This window comes from Chiloscyllium plagiosum, unplaced genomic scaffold (genome assembly GCF_037043375.1).
Source record: "Chiloscyllium plagiosum isolate Xiang-an unplaced genomic scaffold, Cpla_swu_hap1 HiC_scaffold_18, whole genome shotgun sequence".
In the NCBI taxonomy this organism is placed as follows: domain Eukaryota; kingdom Metazoa; phylum Chordata; class Chondrichthyes; order Orectolobiformes; family Hemiscylliidae; genus Chiloscyllium; species Chiloscyllium plagiosum.
Window position 1 is genome coordinate 41,171,156 of NW_028270156.1, and position 15,407 is coordinate 41,186,562.

The 15,407-nt window shown below is 37.5% G+C and overlaps 1 protein-coding gene and 1 long non-coding RNA gene across 3 annotated transcripts in view; one reads left to right on the forward strand and one right to left on the reverse strand.

The window, feature by feature from the left end:
- The window catches only part of lmo1 (LIM domain only 1), a 59,895-nt gene extending 50,561 nt beyond the window's left edge, over positions 1–9,334 (reverse strand). Inside the window, exon 1 of the mRNA XM_087996536.1 lies at positions 9,317–9,334. The gene's annotated coding sequence lies outside the window, so the exon portion shown is untranslated. The remainder of the gene's footprint in view (positions 1–9,316) is intronic.
- Positions 7,545–15,407, forward strand: part of LOC148146965 (uncharacterized) — a 372,591-nt gene continuing 364,728 nt past the window's right edge. For both annotated transcript variants that reach the window (XR_015760166.1, XR_015760167.1), the window contains exon 1: positions 7,545–7,662. This is a non-coding gene — a long non-coding RNA (uncharacterized LOC148146965). The remainder of the gene's footprint in view (positions 7,663–15,407) is intronic.

A 15,407-nucleotide genomic window follows, 5' to 3' on the forward strand; every position in this document is an offset into this window, starting at 1 on the left:
AAGTTTGCATATTCTCCCCTTGTCTGCATGGACTTCCTGCCATAGTCCAAAGATGTGCAGGTTAGGTGGTTTGGTTGTGCTAAATTGCCCATAGTGTCCTGGAATGCACAGGCTTGGTGGATTAGCCATAGGAAATACAGGGCTACAGGGATGGGGTGGATTTAGGTGGAATACTCTTTGGATGGTTGTTGTGGACCTAATAGGCCAAATGGCCTGCTTCCACACTGTAGGAATTCCATGATTCTAATCCAATGTCCTAAGCTAATGTTCTGAGGACATGGGTTGAAATCCCACCATGGGAGAAATTTGAATTCAACAAAAACCTGGAGTTTAAGGAAATAATCAATAATGGACATATTGTTGTACAAATCCATCCGGTTCACTAATTGCCTCTCGGGATTGCGGCTGTCAACCTTTCCTGGCTGGTCTACATGTGATTCCAAACCCACAGTAATGTGATTAATTCTTAACTGCCCACTGAAATCCACACCCCATCAATACATCTAAACAAAACTGATTCACTGCAGTACTGTTCTTTGGACAAGATACCAAACAGAGACTATTCTTACATGTTCCCTAGTTCACCCGGCTGCTACAAATTAATGGCATGATTTGAAGATATCTCTTGAATTATCTGCTTGCCCTGATCAACATTCCTCCCTCAATCAACACTACCAAACACAGGATTAACCAGCCATTAGTCTAATGCTTGAGATTTTGTCATGTGGTCAATGGCTACCATTTTCTTCAAATAGCATACAGATTGGACCATTTTGCTTCATCTGACTGTCCTCAAATGACATGACAATAGTGCTTCCAGGTAATTCACTCTATATGAAGCACAGATGTGACCAGATGTCATATTTAGGATTGAGTTAAATGTTTTAATGTATGAAGACAAAGTTAAAAATATTTACACCAACTTCATGGTTCATTTTTGTCACAAGTAAAATTAATGCCTGATCCCAAATATTTAAATTTTCAATTTAATAGCCAGGCAAAGGGGCAATTCGGATGATATCAGCCTACAAGTTTGTAATTCATATTAAAATTAGTAAACTTCAAATTCATTATACATGTGCAAATAATCTCTGGTTTATTACCCATGTGACAAAGACATTCATATCACATATTCATCGATTAATTATGCTATTTTTGCATATGGAATAAATTACATATTTGATATTAGTTTCCTTTGATTTATCACTGTCTACTTGCTAATTGAAATGCAGGCTGTACTTCATGCAAAAGTATTGTTTACAGTTTTAACTGAAGTGAATCTGTTATGTATCTTTCTATGAGTGTTAAGGCTTGCAGGATTTCCTCAATTTAATGGTTGGGAGACTGGTGAAGTGGCACCACCCACACTGGGTTGTTATGAGGTTTGAAGACATATGGAAATGCCAAAAGGTATTGTCCTAAGGTCTGATACAAAGACATTATTGTAACATGATACTAACTGAATTGAGTTGAGGGTGAGTAGGAGGTTTGGATTAGGAATTGGCTGGCTGGAAGAAGACAGAGGGTAGTAGTTGATGGTAAAGGTTCATCTTGGAGTGCAGTTACTAGCGGTGTTCCGCAAGGATCTGTTTTGGGACCATTGCTGTTTGTCATTTTTATAAATGTCCTGGAGGAGGGGCTAGAAGGTTGGGTGAGCAAGTTTGTGGATGATACGAAAGTCGGTGGAGTTTGACAGTGAGGAAGGATGTGGCAGGTTACAGCGGGATATAGATAAGTTGCAGAGCTGGGCAGAAAGGTGGCAAATGGAGTTCAATGTAGGTAAGTGTGAGGCGATTCACTTTGGTAAGAGTAACAAAAAGATGGGGTACTGGGCTAATGGTCTGATACTTGGTAGTGTGGATGAGCAGAGGGATCTTGGTGTCCATGTACACAAATCTCTGAAAGTTGCCACCCAGGTAAATATGGCGTACTGGCTTTTATTGGTAGAGGAATTGAGTTCCGGAGCCCTGAGGTCATGTTGCAGTTGTATAAAACTCTGGTGCGGCCGCATCTGGAGTATTGTGTGCAGTTTTGGTCGCCATACTATAGGAAGGATGTGGAGGCATTGGAACAAGTGCAGAGGAGGTTTACCAAGATGTTGCCTGGTATGGTAGGAAGATCGTATGAGGAAAAGCTGAGGCACTTGGGGCTGTTTTCATTGGAGAAAAGAAGGTTTAGGGGTGACTTGATAGAGGTGTACAAGATGATTAGGGGTTTAGATAGGGTTGACCATGAGAACCTTTTTCCACATATGGAGTCAGCTATTATAAGGGCCAAGCTTTAAATTAAGGGGTGGTAGGTGTAGGACAGATGTTAGGGGTAGATTCTTTACTCAGCGAGTTGTGAGTTCATGGAATGCCCTGCCAGTAGCAGTGGTGGACTCTCCCTCTTTATGGGCATTTAAACGGGCATTGGATAGGCATATAGAGGATAGTGGGCTAGTGTAGATTAGGTGGGCTTGGATCGGCGCAACATCGAGGGCCAAAGGGCCTGTACTGCGCTGTATTTTTCTATGTTCTATGAAATAAAATGTCATGTTCAAATGGTATATCACCTGCATGAGGATATTTCCATAGAAATATGCATTACTATTGGATTCATTATGAACATCTCATTATTAACTTTGAATTACTATCATTCAAATAAACAAACAAACAGAACAACTGCATTATAATGTTATAAAACCCAAGGATTATATATAGATCAGAATTTTACATGAAGAGAAAGACTAGAAAATTACATACATAAAAAGCTGAGTTCAAAGGTTGAATCAGAATTTTGTTTGGATTGGGTAAATACTTTTCTAGTACTGGCAAACTGTGTTCCAGTAAATGTAATTTGAATTTATATTTTATTTATTTTCCATAATGTGAAATTGGAGGATCCTGACTAATAGCGAGTAGTGTATATTTCATCTCTGTAGTTAAATTTCTTGGTTACTTCGAAAAAAGAAACTACATATCCAATACCAACTGAAAACCAACTGAAAGAATGCCATATTATTAAAGGGTCTACACACAAAAACTTGTTAACTCTACTCAGCTAATTTAGAATCTGTCCACAGTGGAAAAAGAAAGATTAAGATTGTTTTGGAGGAACATACAAAATATAGTAACAAATAAAGTTTAAAAATTACATTTGGTATTATTTCCTCAGAGCATAGAACCAATAATATTGATGAATAATTTTATTATTGGTAGTCATTTAAAGGAAGCAGCAATTTAACACAGGCACGTATTTTCATATTTCAACTATTGGTTAAAATCTAGTTTCAGAACCGCAGTCAGCCCTTCCACTTACATCAATGTATCACCTTTTGCCGTGCATTGTGCATTTAACGACTGTTAGGACAATGTTTGAATAGTGATGCGTTACAGATTCATGTCTTTGGGCAGCTGGATTGAAACTGACCCAAAACATTTCGCTCAAGAGTGGACACTTGGCGAATAATGAAAGGAAATTTCTATCACATCCATCTGCGTTAGATTTGAACTCAGGTCAGAGACAGGAATGGACAAGTTTTTACCAGCTGTGTTTACCAACTTCCCTGGAGACAATGTACCGCTAAATTTCAAGAGTTAGTTGACTAGATTTTGGTCCAGTCTTGACGCTGCTCTTCTGGTTTCAAAGAAAAGTTTAAATTAGAATAAAAAAACTGCCTTCCTTTCATTGGCACTAGATGGTGCCACTGAAGATTTCCTGCACTGCTCATTGCAACTGACCTCTTGATAGGGGGTCATTCCACAGGTATTAGGCACCTTACTTACACATAAAAAGATGCCTAATACTTGTTCTAAGTGACAGCCCAACACATCCAGAAATGAATCTCACAAATTTAATATTGGGATCAGCACTGGTATAGGTTAATGCAGATCAGCTTGATGTTAAATTAGTATACTTTGAATCAATCTTATTCATAGAAAATGGATACAATGCACACCAATGTTTGCACATGCCTGTGAGTTTAGAAGAAAAAAAATATTGGGTCTTTGAATGGTTAGGTGAGAAACACATTTATAGAAAATTACATTTCAACCAGTTTGTTGCTTCAGTAACTTCAAAAAAAATGGTCTATTGCTCCCGGAACTGGAAGACATTAATTTACAGAACTTCAATAAAAGCATCCTTTGCTCAGCATACCAGTGCAAACACCACTTTGCTATCGAATTTCCTCTTTTAAAAAAAATTCCATCATGTGTTAATTAAAATGTTCTTGAGGAATTAAATCAGAATGGGTTTAGATTTGACCTTGTGTATGGCAGAATGTTTTATCGATGGAATGTTCTCTATCTTGGCTTCCAATTGAAAGGCACGTTATGATACACTCCATGCTTCTTTGAAAAAAAACTAGTTTTGATTATCCTTTGTTTTGCATTGTATTTTGTCCCCTCATACTAGATAATAAAGTAGTCCAGGTTACAAATGCTATTTGGTATATCCATCAGCAGTTGTGTTTGAGAGTAGAAATTCACTTGCCACTTTCCTCTCCTTGGTTTTGATATATAAAATCTACAGGGCAGAACCAGACCATTCAACCCAGTATTACATGCCAATGAACTTGACATTTCACAAAGTCTCTACCCAGAATATTTAATTTGCATACTTATGTATTCCTTTTACCCCTCGTGTACTTAGCTACCTCTTGAAGACATGGAAGCTATTTGTCTCAATTATTCCATGTTATCAGTTCCACATAGGAACCACTCTCTCAGTAAGGAAGATAATCCAACTGAGACTGAAAATCATGTCCCATGAGGAAGCCCAAATGCAATTTTAGTTCAAATTGGGTTTCAAACGGTCACTTGGTTCTGAAACTAATGTTCTGGCCACCTCAGTTAACCCTTTATGTTCTCTACTGAATCAGAAGAATTCTACTTAATACAAAGTTGTGACTGTAGCTTTGTGCCAAAAACATTTAACCTATCCTGAACTCAATGTTTTTGTGCTTTTGTTTCCCACCTGTTATTTGTCCATACGGTGCCCCTTTCACCCAGACAGGTAGTGCAACAAAGAATATACATGTTGGCACTCTAAATTCCATCAATAAAAAGACCACTTGTGAAAGAAAATGTGAAATCAATTTTTTCCATTGCTATGGTAGAATGCTACAATTTTGTGAAATGAAACCCACTGAGATTTGATTTAAATTTCCACAAGTTTGCCTCGAGGATTCAATTAGGAACACAAGAACAGAACAGGCAATTTAGCCCCCTGAGCCTCTGCTGCCATTCAATGAGATCATGGATGATCTAACTCTCATGCCTTATACTGGTTTTTGCTCCATTTCCCTTCATTCTTTTCTCTAACAAACATTTATCAACCAGAATTTTAAAATGAATAATTGATTTGGCATCAATTGCTGTTTGTGGAAGACTGTTACAAGCTTGCAATATCTCTTTGCTTGAAATAACGTTTTCTAATTTCATTCTCAAAAAGGTCTGGCTCTAAACTTAATCTTACACAGCTTAGCCCTGGACTCAAAATAGTGGAATTGGCAAGTTGTCTTGGTACGTGAACCCAGAACAATAGATTTTAAAGCTCAAGGTTATTACAGCTATACTGATGGATTAACCAGCACTTTTCAGTTCTAAAAAATATTGCAAAACAAGCTTCCCTACTCCACCACCCATTCCATCAACATTACCTCACTTGAAGATGCAGCTCTTGCTGGGAATCAGTTCCACAGGAGACAACAACATTTCACTCTTTCAACCAATAGGCTGTCATAAAAGCTATAAACCCAGATGGTGTGTGGCAATAGGCTATTAACATTAGGGTGTATCACTGGTGTCTCAGTTTGATCTTAGTCTCAACTAATGTTCTCAACACTATAAGCATTTTCCAACTGGGATCTCTTCATCTGATCAGGCAGTGTAAAACTCCTGTGACCATTTTTATTACTGTGACTGGTATTCTGGATCATATGTGCTAATTCAGCATGGAGCAGGGATTTAAATCTGGCACCTTTTGATCCAAATGGTTCAGTCTCCTACCAAGTGTTGCATTAAATTACTAAGCCATTAAGAAACCCTTGGTAGAGGGGTTTTAACTGAATGAAATCACAGCTATTTTTTGCATCTGAAGCAGTTAGTAACCTGAACTTTTTTTTAAAACAGATCATTCTGCTCAATGCTAGTTTCAATAAACTTTTAAATTAATCTTTAAAACTGACAAGACTAAATGAAATGATAAAAGGTACTTTTTTAATAAACTATAAAAAGCTTAGAAATTACAAGCAATTCATTAGAGAGTTGCATGAAAAAGTTGAGAATTTAAAAGATGCTGATATTTATATTATTCCTCACCTAAAACCACACTGACATGAACAAAACAGTTGCTCAAAAGCCATTTTAACACAACACAATCAGATTTGGGGACCACCCAATCATTAGATATTTATAGAGATGGAACTTATGAGTTAAGTAACTTGAGTCCACAAGTTTTCATATTAAAGGTCTTGGAAACTCAGCTCTGAAAGGGTCATGTGATTAGTGAACCTCGTCAACCAAGGCTGAATTTGTATTGTATGACACTAGAGCTGAAGTGTGCAAATTAATTTGAGATGGACAGAGTTCAATAACTAGCCCACCCATGTAATGGGGAACTTTGAGAGTTCAAGGAATAGCCTGGAATGATTACTGGATTATATTCATTTGTTGTAATACACAGACCTCGCTGTCAATCACAATGGAACTTTAATTGAGAGGGCAGAAGCAAGGTTGTTTAGACAGTTGCTTGTTCAGTCTGCCCTCATAACTACCACTCAAAATGAGTACATACTAAGCAGCAGGAGTACAAGCACACTTTCTGCTACTATTTGCCAAATCGGAAATGAAATTCAGCACTAAGAATTACTTTATTCATATCCTATACATTAATTAGTGTACAGTTGGATAGAAAGAACAGCATTTACAATTCATTCAATTTCTACATGTTAATCTTTTGAACCAGCCTCATGAGGAAGTCTTGTGCCAAAGACTTGTAATATTACATAGTCACAAAAGTTGCAATATATAGTTTCTGAACTGGTAATAGTGTACACATATATCTAGTTATCTCAGTGGCTTAGTTGATAATCTTCTCACTCATAAATCACAAGACTCCAAGTTCAGATCCTACTCAGAACCGAAGCACAAAACCCACACTGATACTCTATTGCAGTCTTGAGGTAATGTTAGACCATTAGAGGTGCCATATAAATGCAGGTTTTTGTTTCTTTTATTAGTGCATATCTTCATTGTGGTACATATTAAATCATCTTTACTTGAAACTAATTTCTGTTTCTGACCAAAGTAAGTATCATCTTGACCCTGCAATAAATAAATGTTTAAACATTGTTTGTTGCAGCACTGTTGGGTTAATCACATGATTCAGTGAAAACACTTCCACAGCAGGCAGGAGGGACTCTAAACAGCCAAGTGACTCCAGGGAATCCTCACACATATTGAGTCGCTAAAGGTGTAGCATATGAAGAGGTACGGGCTCCTGCTTCTTATTCGCCTGCTTGGTTGAGGAATGACACACCATCAGTGGGGAAGGAGATGAAAGAATCAGTATAAAAAAAGTTTATCATGAACACAAATTATATTACAGATCACATTAGGATAGATAGATGGAGATGAGCAGCCTTTTAATAATGAAGGATAAAAGGTGAACAGAACTGTAAGTACTCAAGTGACTTTGCTTCTTAAATGGGTCAACATGGACGTGATCGGTTGAATGGCCTTCTGCACAATGATTGAGATGGTTCTTTGCTTTATCTTTCACAGCATGTTAATCAGTCTACATATTGTAACTATCATTGTGCATGAGAGCACAGCATTGCTTAACTAAAATTAACTTGTATTCTTTCACAAGTCCTGGGTACACATTAAAAGCTAGTTCTGAATAAGCACCAAAATAAGTTTTAGCTAGCATTGATTAACACAAAGCATTTCAATCACAAGAACACACAGAGTTTGATGGCCCTTTTGACACAGGCATATGGCATTGGGATAAAAATGGGTCAACTGGAGAAATTTCATTAAAATTAGCAGTCAGAATTCCAATGTTAATTGGTTTGCAAAGGCTTTATGTTAAATTTGAAACCAAGCCTCCCTGGAATAAAAGGACAATACAAATTACATAAAACCATCTACTTTAAGTTCTAATGATTAAAAAATAATGCAGCTGAGCCTAAGGTGTGCTTGGTTAGTAGAAAGTGGGCTTTATATAATTTATACACCAGCTGTTGCAACAGTTTTCTCTATATGCTTTTCTAGGCCATTTCCTTACTGACTGCATCTGATGAAATTCTGTTGTGAGAGACTTGGGGGGGGGGGGGGGGGGCTGCAGGAGTTGGTGCTATGTTGGTGAATTGAGGATTCTAATTCCACTGGTGTTTCTGAATGGAAAGGCATACTGGTGGGAACTTTTAATGGAAGCTCTGTAATCAGAATACACTTGTATTCAGCCCCTACTATAATGAATCTCATCAAATGTTAAAGCACAGGCATGTGTGGAAGGATAGAATTTCAAGGTTTTAGACTGTCCCCATTTTAGACACTCCTCCGGGAGCGTGTGATTACTCAGGTTTAGCAGTTTATTGCCTCATCTTTCAATATCCAGTGAAGCACAAAATTCTAATCTAAGTTGTTCTTTCTACTTAAAGAAAAGGCGTCGATATGCTCAGAGACTTTTGTTAACATTGTGGCGAATCATTTCTTGCTCTGATTCAATATGATGTGGGTAAAATGATTTTCTGATGTGAACAGGCAGCCCATTATTGGTGAAGTTAACATATTTAAAAAGAACATCAGAAGGTACAGGCTGTGCAATCCAAGAATAATTTGGATTTTTTGCTGTTTTAAAAAGAAACTAAGCAGTCGATCAAAAGCTTATCATTATAGGTCTTTCATTACAGGAAAGACTCGTTAATCTGATTTTATGTTCAAGAAATCATAACACTTTTATTTGGCTACTGTATGGATTTAACACTGAATGTATATGACACGCCCTTGCACTCAGTATTAAAGCACAATGTTTCAAATTTACACACACAGAAAAGATAAATATTTAAAAATAAGCATAGCATAGAAATTCACCGATGATTTCTGTGATTATGGAAGAATGGACAAATTGCCAACATTATCTTTAAAAAGCTCATGGATACACATACACTGAAACACAAGAATTGGTTTCACAAGGTGTCAGTTTCAAACTCCCAGTGCTACCTCTATTTTCAATCTCAGTTTTGTCATATTAAAAAAAACCTGTTCCTTATTTAGGTGTGTGCCTGACATTAACAGATTATTGCAATAAAGTTTAAATAGCTTACCAGATAAAAGACATCAGTTCAAGTGAGAATCATACACTTGCAGATTTTGTAGCCTTCGATGTACAGCCTAGGAAAAAACAAAAATCAGAGAGAAATGTTCAATATTTAAGGAGTTATTTTAATGAGATGACCAAGTGTACCAGAAGAGAGCATGTCTTTTGCATTCTGCCATCTTTCACTATTTTTTATCCAATTGTGCAATTTTCTGTGAAAATTAAATTTAATTATCCAATTACAATGATTATCTTGCAGAAGCTGCCCACAACTGTGCCTTTATTATCCAGTCACAGCTGTTATATAACACAGCAGAGGACTTGGTAATTATTGAATTGAATTGAATTGAATTAGGTTTATTGTCACATGTACTCACATGAGTACACTGAAAAGTTTACAAGTCGCCACTTACAGCGCCATCTTAGGTGCGAAGGTACCTAAGTACAGAATTTTAGGTACAAAGCAGAAAACTAAGGATAACAAAGTTAAAAAGTTACACATTGCAGTCCTTATTAAAATATGGAAAAACAAAGAAACACAGTTAACAATTCAACACCACAGTCCATAAGTGCCTGCCCATGCTGGGCTTGTACTCCTCACAAGGGTTTGACCTTCCCTGCTTCAGGCTCGACCTCGGCCCCATTGCTGTCCCAGAGCTGCCTGCTCTCACTGCCTTGCAGCTTGTTCCTGTTCCTCCTCCTGCTGCTGCTGCCTTGTGCAATGACCACTTGAAGAGGATTGCAACAGACCCGGGTTCAATTCCCGCCTCAGGCGACTGACTGTGTGGAGTTTGCACATTCTCCCCGTGTCTGCGTGGGTTTCCTCCGGGTGCTCCGGTTTCCTCCCACAATCCAAAAATGTGCAGGTTAGGTGAATTGGCCATGCTAAATTGTCTGTAGTGTTAGGTGCAGGGGTAAATGTAGGGGATTGGGTCTGGGTGGGTTGTGCTTCGGCGGGTCGGTGTGGACTTGTTGGGCTGAAGGGCCTGTTTCCACACTGTAAGTAATCTAATCTAATCTAATCTAATCTAATTGGAGAGATGCAAAACATCAGTAAATTTGAAAAGACAAATGCTGAAAAAGAGTGAATGTCACCATTGGAACATCAAAAAAAAACCTCCAGTGTTCTTTTTGTATGTTTTATGGACTATTGATGAGATATTTTTGTTGATGGCATCATCAAAACTAGTAGCTGGGGAGAGGTTACTGAATTGGATGTAATAACAATGAATCAATGGTGATACAATTATTAATCCAAAATAGAAATGAATATATACTTATAAACAGTTTAAATTTTGTCGATTTAGCTCCCTTAACATCTTCTTCAACTCATACCTTTAATGATACAATCATATATTGTACTGCTTAAATTCAAGACAAATAGAAAGAGGGTGTTGATCACATTATTTTTGGTATTGTTCTGAAGTGTTGTATTTTGGGTGACAAAAAAAAATATGTTGTCTGTTAAAAATTCTAATATAGAAATCATCACAAAAAGCCTCAGTACTTCTTCACAAGGTAAGAAAGCAATGAAAGAAAAAGAACATTTTACCATTAAGTGCAAACCTTCCACAGACTATATACAATCCTATTGGTGTCTATCCCACTTACTTAACCTCTTGAGGGAAATGCATATATATTCCCTTTTTCCCAAAGACTTACATGTAGTATTCAATTTATTGATCCAATTCTAAATCTTCACTAGCTTGTTGCTTTCACAATTATTATTCCACACACCCCAAGTTCCCTGGATACGCTGGAAGTAATGTCCTCTGTGCATTTTTTTATAACTTCAGTCTTTCCACATCTCACCAGTTTCCTAGTCCATTCTCAATTAGATATTCATCTTCAAAATAACATGACTGATTTAACTTCAACTACTTTTGGTAGCAGGCTTTTTCATATATTTAGTTCTCTGTGGATTGAGGACATAACTTTCAGAATGAGACTCCCATTAGTTTTACACCCAAAAACTCTATTTCTGACATCATATAACTAAGTGGAATAGCTTGCTCATCTCAATGCTAACTCTGCCTCTCAAGGACATTAAAGATCTGGGTATTATGCTCCTTCCACCTTCTTTTCTCCAGTAAAATTAAACCCAACACAGTTGTACAATATTATCTTCATATGTTAAGACGTAGATTTTTGTTTCATCTCTGAATGTTCTGCAATGCATCAATATAATCAATTGATGTACAGGTAATAGAACAGTAAGGGCAATGCCTAAGAATGAGACCTAAAAAGGAAAATAATCTACTCAAAATTGTTCCTCTCAACTGGCAGATTTTTCATTACAACTTAAAATACATTCTGATGTAACTGCCAGAAATTGAGCAAATGTTCCCTTTATCTCAGCACTCACTAACTGGCATATATTGTTTATCTGTTTCCTAGAAGTCTGTTTTACATTATATATTGTTTCTCAATATAATGTCCTGACCAAATGAAAAACTGATAGATGATGATAAGAATAGACATATGGAACATATCTCCAGTTATAGTGAAGTCTTTAAAAAATGGACAGTTCTAATCTTCTGTTAATATTGAAAATTTCAACAGCAATGTGTCTACAATCCTCAAAGGGTTTAATGAAGCAATAACAAATGTCTGCATGAAGTCTACCAGGAAATTGATGGTAGGCAGGTTTATTAAAGGATAGTCTTCATCCCTGAATTGATCAGGTATCCTCAGTTATTGTATGCATTGTTGAGCTGATTTCTCCCAACTTGATTATCCAATTTATTCATCATTGAATCAGCCCATTCTTAATTGCCAACTATATTCTGCCTTCAAATAAGTCAATATATAATTATTAATTATATTCACTCATGATTCATTCAATTATTGGATGCATTTTCTGATCAGTCCACCATCAATTAATTTCTTCATTCTTAAGTTGATATCAAGTCTTAATTATCTGTACTGTTCTCCAGTCAATCAAGCTGTTATTAGATTTTGAGTACATTCTCAATCCTCAAATATAGGATGTGTCCTTCAAGATAGCAGACAACCAAATTAGTTGATGACATTCCTCAGTCACAAATCAAATTCTGTTCTTTCAGTACCCTTGTACTCACTGGTACATATTGACTCCTAGGCGAAAGTGAGGACTGCAGATCAAAGTCAAGATTCGAGTAGTGCTGGAAAAGCACAGCAGGTCAGGCAGCATTCATGGAGCTTTTCCAGCACTGCTCTAATCTTGACTCATGTTGACTCCTCGTTAACTACAATGTATCAATTTTAAAATTTTAATCCTTGTTTTTCAATTTCTCCATGACTTCATTCTTCCTCATCTCTCTCATCCCCTTTTATATTCCCATCTCTAATTCTCTTCCCTCCTTAAATGTGCTAGTTAAAAGCTAATGGTTTGACTAAACATTTAGTTATATGCCCTAAAATCTCATGTGTGTAAGTCTTCAAGTTTGTTTGACAATAGATCTGTGAAGCACCTTGTGACATTTTAACTATGCTTAAAGGTGTTGTATCAATGCAGGTTGTTGTTGTTCATTGGCCCAACTCTAATTACTAGGAGAAAGTGAGGATTGCAGATGCTGGAGATCAGAGCTTAAAAATGTGTTGCTGGAAAAGCGCAGCAGGTCAGGCAACATCAAAGGAGCAGGAGAATTGACGTTTCGGGGATAAGCCCTTCTTCAGGAAAGAAGATTCCTCAAGAAAGGTTTATGCTTCTGTTCCTTTGATGCTGCCTGACCTGCAGCGCTTTTCCAGCAACACATTTTTAAGCCCAACTCTAATTACTGTCTGTCATCCAAATAACCTATCCTTCATTATTGGATATTCTCCAACAAGTCCAACAATTACTGCGAACTGTATACTTTTCAGTCAGTCAAACTGTCCTCAATTACTGTGTACATTATTCAATCAACTTACTTATCTCAATTACCAGCTATATTCTCAAATCAGTCTGTCTCAATTACCAGATATTGTCTTAAATCAGCTGATTCTCAATTACTAGCTAAATTCTCCACTCAGTCCAGCCTCAATTAACTAGTATACTCTCTATTGATAACCAAACCTTAGTTACTGTCTCCTGTCAGCCAATACCACAATTACCAATCGTGTTCTTCAGTCAGTGATCTCATCTCATTTTCTGGCAAGGTCCTCAATTAGAAGATCCTCAATTATTGGCTAATTGTTATTGGGTATATTCTCCAATCAAACAACCTACAACCTGCTACTTTCAAATTAGCCTATCCTCAATTATTGTCCGGTTTCTGAACTTGGTCTATCGTCAATCATTATTATAGATTGCATGGTAATATAGTGACTACATTGTGGTGCATATAGTACCATATAGGAAGAATGTTGTGAAACTTGAAAGAGTTCAAAAAACATTCAGCCCTACTTCTGAACCAAGAGGTCCAGGTTCAGGCTCCAGCAGTGTATAATGGCCTCTCTGGACAGGTAGATTAAAGATATATGCAGTGGTTACATTAACAGACTGGTAATCTATGAAGGTCTAGATGAATAATCCAGAGAATGAGAGTTCAAGTCTCTCCATGGTAGTTTGATAATTTGATTTATTTTTTAAAAAACTGGGAATAGAAACAGCAGATACTAGTAAAAGTAATTGTTTTAAGGGCTCTTGTGTTAAGCAGATTTGTAGCCCACTGGTACTCTGAACCAGGATGTCTGGCTTCAAGACTCTCTTACGGTCATTGAGATGAATAGCATAGAACCAAATCCTTCAGTCCAACTCATCCATGCTGACCCCCAGATATCTTAAGTAAATCTAGTCTCATTTGCCAGCATTTGGCTTATATCTCTCAAAATCCTTCCTACTCATATACCCATCCAGATACCTTTTAAAAGCCTCCTCTACTTCCTCTTGCCTGCATGTTCCATACATACACCACTCTCTACGTGAAAAGGTTGCGCTTTAGGTCCCTTTTATATCTTTTCCCCTCACCTTAAACCTGTGCCCTGTAGTTTTGGACTTGCCCAATCCAGGGAAAAGACTTTGTCGATTTATCCCATCAATGTAGCTCATGATTTCCTAAACCTCAAAAGGACACCCCCTGCCTCTGACGCTTCAGGAAAAACAGCACTAGCCTATTCAGGCTCTTCCTATAGCTTAAACCCTCCAATCCTGGCAACATCCCTGTAAATCTTTTTTGAACTCTTTCAAGTTTCACAACATTCTTCCTATAGCAGGGAAACCAGAATTGCGCTCAGTATTCCAATAGTGGCCCAATCAACGTCCTGTACGACCGCAACATGACCTCCCAATTCCTATATTCAATACTCTGACCAATAAAGGCAAGCATACCAAACACCTCCTTCACTATTCTACTGTGATTCCACTTTCAAGGAGCTGTGAACCTGCACTCCAATGTCTCTTTGTTCAGCAGCACTCCTCAGGTGTGAGTCAAGACATATTTGAGCAGGTTGATTAAATTAAACAAAAACACAACTGTGAGATAGGTTGATGAAAATATCTAAACACCCAACTGCCAAGGTTTTTTTGGTGCAGTCATCATGTCCCTTTCACTGGACAGAAGGCCAGGGTTCAAGTCCCACCTGCTCTATAGATTTTATAACATCTCTGAGCAGGTCGATGTTAAAGTTTGGATTCAAATACTCTTGTGCAGTGGTAGTGTCCATACTTCTGAACCAGGAGTCCCGGATTCAAGTCCCACCTATTCCAGAGGAGTGTGATAATATCTCTTTACAGGTTGATGACAAAATATCTAAAAATCCAATTGGACTTTTAGGGCAGTGCAGTGGCAGGAGGGAATTCTCTCTCCCTCCAACTCCATTTTAATTTAGTCCCCTCTCTCTCTTACTAAACTTCCTTCATTTCTGTTATTGTTGCAGTGGCACTTCTGGCCAGTACTTGTTAGTTGTTACTGTTTAGTTGTTTTAATGAGTTAATTTGGATGTTTGGCAGTGGATATTCCAAAGAAAATAACTCAACTGGTTTACTCAAGTCCTTTTGTAAAGGAAACCAGGTTTTTCTATGGTTTCAACTCTACAACACTGTTGGGTAAAAACAATGACTGCAGATGCTGGAAACCAGATTCTGGATTAGTGGTGCTGGAAGAGCACAGCAGTTCAGGCAGCATCCGAGGACAGGC